Genomic DNA, 14,033 nt, shown 5'->3' on the forward strand with positions numbered 1-14,033 from the left:
ATCAAAAGAAATCAGCCAAGACCTCAGAAAACAAATGTTAGACCTCCACAAGTCTGGTTCATCCTTGGGAGCAATTTCCAAATGCCTGATGGTACCACGTTCATCTGTACAAACAATAGTATGCAAGTATAAACACCATGAGACCAGGCAGCCGTCATACCGGTCAGGAAGGAGACGCGTTCTGTCTCCTAGAGATTAACGTACTTTGGTGCGAAAAGTGCAAATCAATGCCAGAACAACACCAAAGGACCTTGTGAAGATGCTGGAGGAAACAAGTACAAAAGTATCTATATCCACAGTAAAACGAGTCCTATATTGACATAACCTGAAAGGCCGTTCAGCAAGGAAGAAGCCACTGCTCCAAAACGCCATAAAAAAGCCAAACTACGGTTTGCAACTGCACATGGGGACACAGATTGTACTTTTTGGAGAAATGTCCTCTTGTCTGATGAAACAAAAATAGAACTGTTTGGTCATAATGACCATTGTTATGTTTGGAGGAAAAACGGGAACACATTATTTACATTTTAGTCATTTAGCAGACGCTCTTATCCAGAGCGACTTACAGTAGTGAAGGCATACATTTCATGCATATTTTATTTTTATTTTTTATTTTTTATACTGGTGTGAAGCACGGAGGTGGCAGCATCATGTTGTGGGGGTGCTTTGCTGCAGGAGGGCCTGGTGCACTTCACAAAATAGATGGAATCATGAGGCATGACAATTATGTGGATATTTTGAAGCAACATCTGAAGACATCAGTCAGGAAGTTAAAGCTTGGTCGCAAATGGGTCTTCCAAATGGACAATGACCCCAAGCATACTTCCAAAGTTGTGGCAAAATGGCTTAAGAACAACAAAGTCAAGGTATTGGAGTGGCCATCACAAAGCCCTGACCTCAATCTTTTGTTTTTGTGGGCAGAACTGAAAAGGCGTGTGCGAGCAAGGAGGCCTACAAACCTGACTCTGTTACACCAGCTCTGTCGGGAGGAATGGGACAAAATTCACCCAACTTATTGTGTGAAGCTTGTGGAAGCCTACCCAAAATATTTGACCCAAGTTAAACAATTTAAAGGCAATGCTACCAAATACTAATTGAGTGTATTTAAACTGAGTTTGAATGTATTTGGCTAAGGTGTATGTAAACTTCCGACTTCGACTGTACAGTTGGGTGCATACAGTAGCTTGTTTGGCAAACTTCCCCAGCAACCCAATTCCCTCTCTTGTTCAGACTAGACTTCAATTGTGGTTTCTGCCTATAAGACAGCTGTATAGCCTCCTGGCTTTCTCACTCAACAAATGCCTCAGTATTAGCCAATACTACATTATCCCCCCCCCCCCATCTGCTGTGCTTTTCACCATCATTGACCGCAACATCAGACTGCATGTGTCACATTCATTCAACATAACAACTGATTCAGAGTTTTCATTTGGTGTCAAACACCAAAGCTTTGTACCTCTCCCTGCTCACTGAGTTTCTCTCTGTGTGTGTGTGTGTGTGTGTGTGTGTGTGTGTGTGTGTGTGTGTGTGTGTGTGTGTGTGTGTGTGTGTGTGTGTGTGTGTGTGTGTGTGTGTGTGTGTGTCTCAACCCGTTTTAGAGGAGCCCTGACGGTATCACACACCCAATAAAAGACCACCTGTTTCCAGTGTGCTAATCTAATCCGGCCTAGCCACAGTTCCTGACGTCATTTCTCCCTGTGTCACGTTCCATCGGCCCCCTAACAGTCGATGGCAAAACCCTGGCCTAGTTGTTAACTAAGCACCCCTGACATGGATTGTGACAATTTCACGCCCATCCATAATCCAGTTGACACCAGTATCGCTGTTTTTTTTAATTGCTCGCATTTTGATGAAAAAAATGCCTCTCCTGTGATCTAGTGACGTGCGTCATATGCCCAGTTTTCTGTAACGGGACACATTTAGCAGACGTTCTAATCCAGAACAATTTACAGTTAGTGCATTCATTTCAAAATGGCTTCTTGGGACAACCGCATATCACAGTCATCGCTAGTACATTTTTCCTCAAAGGATGCTATCAGCAACCATTCTCACTAACACATTAATCACAAGTAATGACGGCCATTCTGGGGAGAAAATGGGGTTTAAAAACAAGTAGCTACAGTTTTCAATAACATTGTTGTCCTGAATACAGCTGCTGGTATCGACACAGATCTGTCTTCAGTGGCTAAAGCAGCCTGGTAGTGATGGGCATTCCGTCTCTTTTCAGTGTGCCGGCTCGTTCGGCTCAGCTCACGAAAAAGGGCCGGCTCTTTTGGCTCACAAACGGCTCTTTAAAAAATATATGTTTTGTATTTTTTCAAGTCAAATAGTTTGCGATAGTTTGACTATGATTGGTGTTAAAACAATTCTAATTAAATTATTCAATGAATTCATACTCTACCTTAACCACAATGTATTTAAAAATGCATTGGTTGGTTTGTTATGAAAAAGAATGCTATTAAACATTTGCTTTTAAAGTATAACTTTTTAATGTATATAAAAAAAGTTCTTATAAATCTAAACATTCAAAACGAATACAATCTGAACAGCATCATAGAATATTGCACCATATCAAAGAAAAATAAATAACAATTTGCAAAACTGCAGCATCCCACTTAAAACATTAAACTGGCCCCTCTTTTCTCTCTCTTCTTTATTGCCATGTTATAACCAGCAGCACACAGCAATGCTGACCATATTTTGCTTTTATGAGACATTTGCATTCAGAAATGCAAGCTGCCTCACTTTCGAGGGGCTGATGCGTTTTCTTCTCTCAGTAATTATTTATCCCGTTTTCGAGAAGACCCTCTCAGAGGGAACGGATGTGGCCACTATGCAGAGTCTCCCTGTCATGACTTTAGTAAGCAGTGGGTAGACAGAGGCCTTGTTCTTCCACCAGCTCAGAGGATATGCAGATCTTTGCTTCTCCAAATAGGATTGGACCTCCATTATGGCATCTGCTGAGGGATTCCTTTGTGCTGCATCCCCAGTTGCTCTCTCGTCAAACAGCATCCAAACAGCAGACGTTTGTGGCACTACTGCTGGTGCTTCTGCTCCACCTGATCCCTCTTCTTCCTGTTGCCCTGGTGCCTGAGCCAGCTGACTGCTGGGGCTGTCCCTCCCCGCTGCTGAGGTTATTCTTTGAAGAGCCTCATCAATCGCTCTGGCATCACTGAAGGCTAACTTCTTAAACCTGGGGTCAAGTGCAGTGGTTTCTGATAGCACGTGATTATATTCCATTCTGTGGAACTTTCTGTCCATTGATGAACATAGGGTGTCCATCAACTCTGTCACATGTCCTGTGGCTACATTTGCATCTCTCTGGCGGCTGGCTGTGATTCGCTGCAGACCCTTACACAGGAGTATCATTTTTGAGGCTGTCGCATAGCTGAAAAGAGAGAACAGTAACTTATTAGTTCATGTTTTGTCTACTGATACTACATTCTCATCTACTGCTCATATACATATATAATAATGTATTAAATAATGATGTAGTAATAACTGCTTACTGTACCTCTCTCCACTGATCTCCACAGTGACCTGCTCAAAGGGTTCCAGGACTCTGCACACCTCCTCCACCACCTCCCATTCCTCTTGGGTCAGAGAATCAACAGGTGCATTGACAATGGCCAGGGCAGATATGATGGCATCCTTTGACCCAAGAAACCGTTTCAACATATAACATTTTGAATTCCACCTTGTAGTGCGGTCTTGTTTAGGCCTCAGCTCAGGCATCCCCATCTGGCATTGTGTAGACTCGTTTTTCAGCACCTACTGTGCTCCTGTGGAAGTATTCCACAGCTGCTTTCACTTTGTCCACAGTGGGCTTCATCACCTTCAGAGCATCTTACAATCAGGTTGATTGTGTAGGCAAGACATGGATGATGGGTCCATAAAAAAATAAAAAATCATGGCTTTGGTTATGTTAGTTGCATTGTTTCTAACACAACAGACCACTTTTCCATCTCCTTGCCATTCTCTGGCCACTCTCAACAGTTCCTCTGACAAGTTCTCTTGAGGTGTGTCTGTCGCTGAACTCAAAGCAGTCCAGAAGACAGCTAGACATAAAAAAATCTTCAATGAAGTGACATGTAACCGACATGTAAGAAGTGGTTACCCTTGATGTCCAGCAGTCAGTGGTAAGGCAAACTGCAGTAGCTTTTTGGACTCTTTCCCGCACTGAAACCTGTGTGCTCTCGTACAGTTGTGGAATAAGTGATTTTGAAAGGGTTTCCCTGCTTGGAATTGTGTACATTGGATTTAGACTATTGCTATAATTTCTAAAACCTCTGTCCTCCACGATCGAAAATGGCTGGAAATCGGTGGCAATAATTTTAGCCAATGGAATATCAATTTGGCCTTGTTTTGCTACAGACATAGATTTTGGCATAAACTGGTCCATAGAAGACTGCGTTGCTGTGGGTTGCGGAGTAGGCCTACTTGACTGAGTGGCTATATCTCCACGTGTGGAGGTGCTGGCTCCACCATTATCACTAGCAGGCCCGCTAGTTTCTCGAAGCTCCGCTACAGCTCGCTTCACAGTTGGGTGCACAGTTCGCATATGCCGGTCTAGGTTGTGCGTAGAACCGACTTTATATGAGCTTTTGTTTTGGCAAATTCTACACTACACTGCTCTAACATTGTCTACATTATTAAAATGCATCCAAATGCTCCTGTGCTCCCGACTCATTTTCCAGCTGTTGTTTTCACAGCTGTCCTTCCTCTCTCTCCTCAGCTGCTAAGTGTGTGACTGTGAGTGAGTTGGCTCGGCCCTCCCTCACCCATCTTTGGTTCATTGGTTGACACTGCATGTCTGATTGACAGGAACAACAGGTGAGGCTGTTTGTCTGAGCAGACAGTCAGAACGAATGTATGTGCACTTGAGCATTTAGGCCTATATTATTTTATTTATTTTTTCGTTCTTTGAATTAGTTAATTATATTCATTTAAATCGTTTGATTATTTATATCTTAATTTTTTATAAATATATATTTTTATAAATAGATTCGGCTCTTCTGATATGCGAGCCGGCTCCCAACGTTCACCTACAAGGGCCGGCTCTTAGAGCCGACTCGTTCGCGAACGACCCAAAGTAGTCTGGACTGGTTGAAGCAGAGTGGGAATGATTATTTTGAATGTGTTTCAGTCTGCCGTGAATCATCAAAATCCATACACTGGTAAGAGTCTACTGTTTAAATGCCAATGTCTCAACTGTATCAAAGTTGTTTTCATTGCTAGCTATTTTTAGCTATATAGCTAGCTAGCTAGACATTTGCATACAGGCACCGTTATAGTTTACTTTATCCATTGTTTACAGATGGCTCCTTGCGGGACGAAGCAACGTTAACCCAGCTAGCTGAGCTGGCCAGTTGCATTCTGCTGTTAATGTTGAGTGGTGATGTGCTAACATGATGATACTATTTTTCATGTTTGCCGGTTTTTAACTAGCTAGCTACCGAAAATAGCCAATGTGGTGCGAATACTAATCGATTAACAAGCTTATCAAACCGCATGTTACGTTAAAGGGACACATCTTAAATTGGCGAGTTAGCTTGCCACGATGAAATGATCGCTAAATAGCTAACTATTGGATTATAGATGTCAAGTTTTTTTGCAATGTTCAACTAGCTTGCTAACTTGATCATTACCATTTACCAGTTGGTAATTATGAAGCTAAATCTAATAGTTATCTTGTGTCTGCATTGCCATTGTTGGGCTGGAAGCAGTTACAGGGCATTTTAGTACAGCTGTAGCAGTCAACAGGCAATAAATAACAAGCTATAGGACATTAATCAATTCATCTCTTAACACATTTCTGTGGTCTTTCAGCATGAACCTGCTCTCCGCCACCAGTTAAAGGAGATGATTGAGGGTGAACATGCAACACATCAGGTATTTTGTCTTTGTACTTTAAGTGTATAGGTTGAATTTGGGGGTCAATGAATGTTATTGCTGGTATGCAAGGTATTCATGTCTTGACTATTTTTCTCTGCTTTCCTCCTTCACAGATGTAATTGTCTGGAGCCTGGTGTTGTTGTGGCCAAGGAGCTTTCACTCAAATGGAACCAGGTTTCGGCTGCTGTGCGACGTTGACTTCCTTCCTCCCAGACATGTGAATGCATCTCCCGGACTGGACACAACTCGGAAAACATATTTTTGAGAAGATCAGGACTTTTGCAATGAAAAGGCCATGGACATTATATGTCCTGATCCAAAGGGCAGGATAGAAATATGCTCTCAGGCTCGATTCCTTTGTTCATATCATAACATGACCTGAACCAAAGTTATTCTAACGATCTTGTGATATAGGCCTAGGTCAATATATTGTTTTTACCTAAGCCTTTGTGTTTGTGTGTTTAAGTTTTTCGTAATTGTAGGCTACTACCTTTAGCACTTGAAGTTAATAAAGTATTGTTGAAATATTGTCTTTGTTTTTTTAAGCACTACCTCACTGCTTTAGCACATTGCCATGGTCACTTGTTCCAATGTGAATTTTTTAAGAGATGGGTAGGTCTAAGCCTTTAGAGTGTGTAAACAAAGAACAGCACTGTAGCTGTTCAATGTGAAATGTTATTTTTATTATACAGCAATAGGCAATGTAATACTGTACATGGTTTGCCTAATGGGGTAACTTGGCATTAGTATTCCTATAGAAAAGTATTCCTTTTTTAAATATATGTTTCCCAAGTATTAATGTAGAGGATCTGTGAAAATCACAGCAAACTGTTTGAATGCCCTTTTCTCCTACATGGGATTATAAGTTTATCAACTTTTAAAGCAGCATTACTTACCCATGTTTCCTCCAACTGCAGTGTACGATATACCATTTTGAAGCGTCTGTACTTTTATCCAGTGTAAAAAGAAAACACAATTTCAAAATGTTGAACATAAGACTGAAAAGAGATGGTGGGTCACACATGACTAAAATCTAATGCTATTATGGGTTTTGGACTATGAGAGTAGAAGAATGCAGCTGTGTGAAGCAATTGTACATTCTCATAAAATTCACAAAGCAAATACATAAAATTCACAACAAACGACTGTCGTTAAAGGCATCATTCAGTTTGTTGAATCAGCTTGTCTCCCTTTAATTCTGTTGTATTGAGGGACATTTAGAGTGGCGTTGAAGTGCTATAAATTGAGGCATAGATTTTCCTGTCTCTTTGAGCTGGGAATAACATAATTTGAGGCGTTTAAACAGCCCAGGTCAGATGTTTGCGTTTATACACTGAAAAAGTCAACTTTGGCCAGTTTCAAGTCTTTTTCACAGTCAAAGCCATTCACCGTAAACGTTTATAGCGGAACATATGTGTATGGAGAAGCCACCTAACAGCCTGCCAATGATTCTCTAAATGAATATGCATTTAATGAATATAGTTTACATATAAAACTGCTACTAATCCCAATTATCCCATGCATATTGTAAAGCAGCTTGTCTTTGAGCCAAAATGAACGGTCCAGGCCAGTCAACCTGTTAACCCCTTTAGGGAGGGAACCACTGTGTTTGAGATGCTAAGAGATACAGCAGGCACACACACACACTGGATACCTCAACAATGGACACAAACACTGGATACCTCAACAATGGACACAAACACTGGATACCTCAACAACACACACACAAACACTGGATACTACAACAACACACACATAAACACTGGATACTACAACAACACACACATAAACACTGGATACTACAACAACACACACATAAACACTGGATACCACAACAACACAAACACTGGATATCTCAACAACACAAACACTGGATACCTCAACAACACACACATAAACACTGGATACTACAACAACACACACATAAACACTGGATACCTCAACAACACACACATAAACACTGGATACTACAACAACACACACATAAATACGATACCACAACAACACAGACAATCACTAGATACCACAGCAACACACACACAAACACTGGATATCTCAACAACACAAACACTGGATACCTCAACAACACACACATAAACACTGGATACCTCAACAACACACACATAAACACTGGATACCTCAACAACAGACACACACACTGGATACCTCAACAACAGACACAAACACTGGATACCTCAACAACACATAAACACTGAATACCTCAACAACGGACACAAACACTGGATACCTCATCAACAGACACAAACACTTTATACCTCAACAACAGACACAAACACTGGATAGGTGAAAAACTGCAATGCCAAAAGGGAAAGCATATAACCCAATTTATTTATTTTTTAAAATATATAATACAGACTAAACCCCACATACACACAAACTGTTTCAGGAAAATGTAAAAGGCTCCTCAACCTGAAATGGAAGTAGTCATATTGTCACGCCCTGATCTGTTTCACTTGTGCTTGTCTCCACCCTCCTCCAGATGTCGCCCATCTTCCCCATTATCCCCTGGGTACTTATACCTGTGTTCTCTGTTTGTCTGTTGCCAGTTTGTCTTGTTTGTCAAGTCAACCAGCGTTTTGTCTCAGCTCCTGCTTTTTCACAGTCTCTTTTTCTCACTCTCCTGGTTTTGACCCTTGCCTGTCCTGACTCTGAGCCCGCCTGCCTGACCATTGTGCCTGCCCCTGACCCTGAGCCTGCCTGCCGTCCTGTGCCTTTGCCACTACTCTGGATTATCAACCCTTGCCTGCCTTTACCTGTCGTTTGCCTGCCCCTGTTGGTGTAATAAACACTGTTACTTCAACACAGTCTGCATTTGGGTCTTACCTGAAACGTGATACATATTAATTCCCCATCAAAGGTTCAAGACAGTACATTTAGAGCTGCCAACCTAAGGGAATGTGTGTTGATCGGCATGGGTTAACCCTTGGACCCAGTGTTGAGAGATCCTGGCACACCGTCCAAACAAATTGTGTACTGAAGAGATGTAGGAAGAGCTCACTGGGGGTCCCGCCAAACCTCCAATCAGCCCCTGAGCCAGCTGTGTGATCAATACCATGAATCAGACCATTACGCTCTTTGAAAGCGCTACGTTGCTCTAATCAATATGTTATTATTTTTCATCTTCTGGCTGTATTAAATACCCCCATTATTATTTCCTTTTCCTTGATTGAGGAGAGCTCTTCCAGGTCTTCAGTGGTCCATTGATCCTCCCTCGGTCCCAGTTCCCTCTGGCTCCACATGTCTTTTGTCTGGACCTTGTCCTCATTTGCATGTCTTTCGTGTCTTGTTGTGTGTTTGTGTGTTTCCTAAATGAGGGATATCACTGAGCTCTTTCTGAGAATCTATGTTGGTTTGGAATTAAATGAGGTCCGCCAGGATTGGGGTTGTATTGTAAGTGGTCTCTTTGAAGATCGGGGTGAGGTAGTTATGTGTGTTAGTCATACCTCAATTGGCACAACAGATGTGCAAGATAATGAAGTGCACATGGGGGAAACAGTAATAATTTCCTTCATTAATTTCCTTCTTTTTTTTTACATCCATATTTATATGAGTGTTTTTACAAAGTTGATTTCTATCGCTTCCTTTTTAGCCTCCAGTGAACATTATAGATGCCCTTGAACGGAATGATTGACAGGTTGGGTTCTAGATAAATAGCTGTAGATCTGTTTTATTTAGTGTATATTAAACTTCCATTATGGCAAACATGGAAACGCCTGATCTTAATGTATGTTTTCAGGGCCGTGTTCTTCTTTAGTCTTCATGGGGAATCACAGCAAGATGAAATGCGCATTAACTCACGTCGCAATAAAGCATCTGATGTATTCCAGAGGCCGTGCGGACGCCAGGTGCGATTGGAAAGCCTGTGTGGTGCCACACGCTGTGTCTAAAATGTATGTAGCGAATTAAGAGGTAATACTCATTTTAATATAAATGAGCTCTTTATAACGACATGAGGATCCCTCGGCACAGCAGGAGTGACATGGAGAAAGAGAAAGAGAACAGGCCCCAGTTAGTGAACGACAGTTTGGTAATAAATCATCTGTAATCAAACACTATGACAAGTACGGACCCAAAGCGGGGGTGGCCATCTTGATGGTCTTAGTTAAAGTAATGCTCATGCTCGAGCTGATTGGAAAGAGTGGCATAGTCGAGCGCTACCGCCGAACGCTAAAGACGTGGGCAATACGGCGCCTCTGATCAGATACCCCTGGGCTAAGCCCCTGCATTCATTATTCAGAAGCTCGTTATGATAGATCTTTCCCATTTGGCTCCTTAAACGTCTCTCTCTATATGTTTTAGAATTCCACTTCTACTGTCTCTCAGGCAAACCGGGTCTCTGTGCCTCTTCTTGCTCCTGGTGAAAGATGAATTGTTCTTGATCAAAGTCGTTGCTGCGCCTGCCGCTCTACTCGTAATGGACTTGGAGCATACAGGGTGGACCCCCCCCCCTCAAAAAAAAAAGACCAAAAAAGAAAACCCAAGACCCGCCATTATCTTGTCACTCTTGTTTCTCGTTACGGAAAATGTTATTCTTCTGTGTTTATTTTCCTGCGTTGATTTGGAGTAGCAAGGCTTCAATGTCAAGCGTGCGGGTTGTCGACTACGGCAAACACAAGCACTATCACAAAGTAACAATTGAAGCGGGGGCCATGGCTGCCTCATTGGAAAGGAGTATTAATCAGAGAGGACAAGTGACAGAGATTAATGCTGGCCCGGCCCACGGAATAACATCCCCTCGCCCTACAACAACTTCCTGATAAAGCCGCCAATGTGACACCATGCATGGTACAATAATAGAAATGCATTACTCATCCCCCCTTTGAGACACCCTGATAGCAGAGAGGATGGGGTGCCAAGGGAGAGATGCCTGTGCAAAGTCTACCTGTGCAAATGAATATTTTGATGTCCCGTACAGGACGAGCACATTTGCGTTTGACTGTAAAAATGGTATTAGTTTTTTTACAACCTGTATCAAAGTCATTCTGGTACTGAACATTCATTATGTCTCCTAGTATCATGTAATATATCCACCACACCTCCCCCTCGATGTCAGGGTCGCTCCATCAAATACCATATAGTCCAGAGACACGATCAGTCAGTTCAGCTCTCATCTCGCTTGAAGCTCACTGGATGAAGTAAGAAAGGGAGCTTGTGTTGTTCTGTTTGGTCACAATAGAGGAGGCCCTTTGAAACGTGCCTCCAATTTCCTCTATTGTGTTGATTAACACACTTCCCGATTCCGGGCCTGAATTGAGACAAATGCCCTCAGAAAGCCTGCCTGATTTGTTTACTCAAGGATCCCAGATTGAACAAACCTCAGCGTTTGTGGTTTTTCTTGCGGTAGTCGCATTTCGTTCTATCATTCCCATAAATCTCTCCTTATGATCATCTGATTTTGCCGGTGATTTATTTGCCGTGCGAAAAAAATAACAAGGAGAGGGGCTTTTCATTGAGCGTCTGTCTGGCAGTCACTGTGCCACCGGGCAGCACGGCAATCAGCTCGGAAATGAGTGCTGTGTTGTCCAACTCTACCCTGTGGAGCAAGACAATGCCGCAATTTGACCGAGCAAACTCTTCCCCACGTCCCTCTTTTTCTTTTACCGTCCCCGAGTCCCCCCCCTTTTATTTACAGTGCATTCAAATCAAATCAAATCAAATGTATTTATATAGCCCTTCTTACATCAGCTGATATCTCAAAGTGCTGTACAGAAACCCAGCCTAAAACCCCAAACAGCAAGCAATGCAGGTGTAGAAGCACGGTGGCTAGGAAAAACTCCCTAGAAAGGCCAAAACCTAGGAAGAAACTTAGAGAGGAACCAGGCTATGAGGGGTGGCCAGTCCTCTTCTGGCTGTGCCGGGTGGAGATTATAACAGCACATGGCCAAGATGTTCAAATGTTCATAAATGACCAGCATGGTCAAATAATAATAATCCTAGTAGTTGGTCTAGGACAGCAGGTCTGGGACAGGTGACACGTCCGGTGAACAGGTCAGGGTTCCATAGCCGCAGGCAGAACAGTTGAAACTGGAGCAGCAGCACGGCCAGGTGGACTGGGGACAGCAAGGAGTCATCATGCCAGGTAGTCCTGAGGCATGGTCCTAGGGCTCAGGTCCTCCGAGAGAGAGAAAGAAAGAAAGAGAGAAAGAGAGAATTAGAGAGAGCATATTTAAATTCACACAGGACACCGGATAAGACAAGAGAAATACTCCAGATGTAACAGACTGACCCTAGCTCCTTGACACAAACTACTACAGCATAAATACTGGAGGCTGAGACAGGAGGGGTCAGGAGACACTGTGGCCCCATCCGATGAAACCCTCGGACAGGGCCAAACAGGCAGGATATAACCCCACCCACTTTGCCAAGCACAGCCCCCACACCATTCAGAAGTACTCAGACCCCTTGACTTTTCCCACATTTTGTTATGTTACAGCCTTATTCTAAAGTTTATTAAATTAACATTTTTTTTAAATAAACAGAAATACCTTATTTACATAAGTATCCAGACCCTTTGCTATGAGACTCTACATTGAGCTCAGGTGCATCCTGTTTCCATTGATCATCCTTGAGATGTTTCTACAACTTGATTGGAGTACACCTGTGGTAAATTACATTGATTGGACATGATTTGGAAAGGCACACACCTGTCTGTATAAGGTCCCACAGTTGACACTGCATGTCAGAGCAAAAACCAAGTAATGCGGTCAAAGGAATTGTCCGTAGTGCTCCGAGACAGGATTGTGTCTGGGGAAGGGTATTAAAAAAATTCTGCAGCATTGAAGGTCCCCAAGAACACAGTGGCCTCCATCGTTCTTAAATGGAAGAAGTTTGGAACCACCAAGACTCTTCCTAGAGCTGGCCACCTGGCCAAATTCAACAATTGGGGGAGAAAGGCCTTGGTCAGGGATTTGACCAAGAACCCGATCGCTACTCTGACAGAGCTCCAGAGTTCTTCTGTGGAGATGGGAGAACCTTCTAGAAGGACAACCATCTCTGCAGCACTCCACCAATCAGGCCTTATAGAGTGGAGTGGCCAGACAGAAGCCACTCCTCAGTAAAAGGCACATGACAGCCCCCTTGGAGTTTGCCACAAGGCACCTGAAGGACTCTCAGACTATGAGAAACAAGATTCTCTGCTCTGATGAAACCAAGATTGAACTTGAACCTGGCACTCTCCCTATGGTGAAGCATGCTGGTGGCAGCATCATGCTGTGGGGATGTTTTTCAGCGGCAGGGACTAGGAGACTAGTCAGGATCGAGGGAAAGATGAACAGAGCAAAGTACAGAGAGATCCTTGATGAAAACCTGCTCCAGGTTGTGCTCAGGACCTCAGACTGGGGCAAAAGTTTACCTTCCAACAGGACAACAACCCTAAGCACACAGCCAAAACAATGAAGGAGTGGCTTTGGGACAAGTCTCTGAATGTCCTTGAGTGGCCCAGCTGCCAAATGTGCTTCTACAAAGTACTGAATATAGGGTCTGAATACTCATGTAAATGTTAAATTTCATTTTATTTTTATTTGTATATATTATGGGGTATGGTGTGTAGACTTATGAGGGGGAAAAAAACCATATAGTATTTTTTAGAATAAGGCTGTAACGTCACAAATGTGGAAAAGGACAAGGGGTCTGAATACTTTCCGAATGTATTGTATATAGGGGCTCTGCCCCCGACAATCTGGATTCATCCTTTATGTCATCTCGCTCTTCAATTTGCAGGTCAAATTTTATTTCCAAATGAATACCTTTGACTTTTCTAATGCTCCAACTGGAAGATGAATGCTCCTTTGTCGACAATGAAGCCCTTTAAGGTGCTGGCTTCAAATAAGTGTGCATCTCTCAATATGCCAAAGTATTAAGAAAAACACTTATTTTTTTTTTTAACTGCATTGTTAGTTAAGGGCTTGTAAAGTAATCATTTCACCTGTTGTATTCGGTGCATGTGACAAATACAATTTGATTTGATTTGAAGATGTGCCTCCTACTCCAAATCATACCTGGGCAAATCGGCACTTTCAAGTGCAGACCCCTCACAAGTTTGTGACAGACACTGCTACATTTTACCAACACTAAATGCTGTATAAATAGGAGTCCTTAAAGTGAGTAAGGAATACAAT

General features: G+C 42.6%; 1 long non-coding RNA gene across 2 annotated transcripts; it reads left to right on the top strand.

Moving 5' to 3' along the window:
* The first annotated feature begins 4,953 nt into the window (after positions 1-4,953).
* Positions 4,954-6,420, top strand: LOC106577611 (uncharacterized). Of its 2 annotated transcripts, XR_001322172.2 has the most exons (4): positions 4,954-5,177; positions 5,318-5,387; positions 5,830-5,892; positions 6,009-6,420. It is a non-coding gene; the product is annotated as an uncharacterized lncRNA (long non-coding RNA). The 2 variants fall into 2 exon arrangements; XR_001322171.2 differs by lacking the exon at positions 5,318-5,387 and having other exon boundaries at positions 5,024-5,177.
* Positions 6,421-14,033: the final 7,613 nt, after the last annotated feature.

The sequence above is a fragment of the Salmo salar genome, chromosome ssa18 (genome assembly GCF_905237065.1).
Source record: "Salmo salar chromosome ssa18, Ssal_v3.1, whole genome shotgun sequence".
NCBI classification, from domain to species: Eukaryota; Metazoa; Chordata; class Actinopteri; order Salmoniformes; family Salmonidae; genus Salmo; species Salmo salar.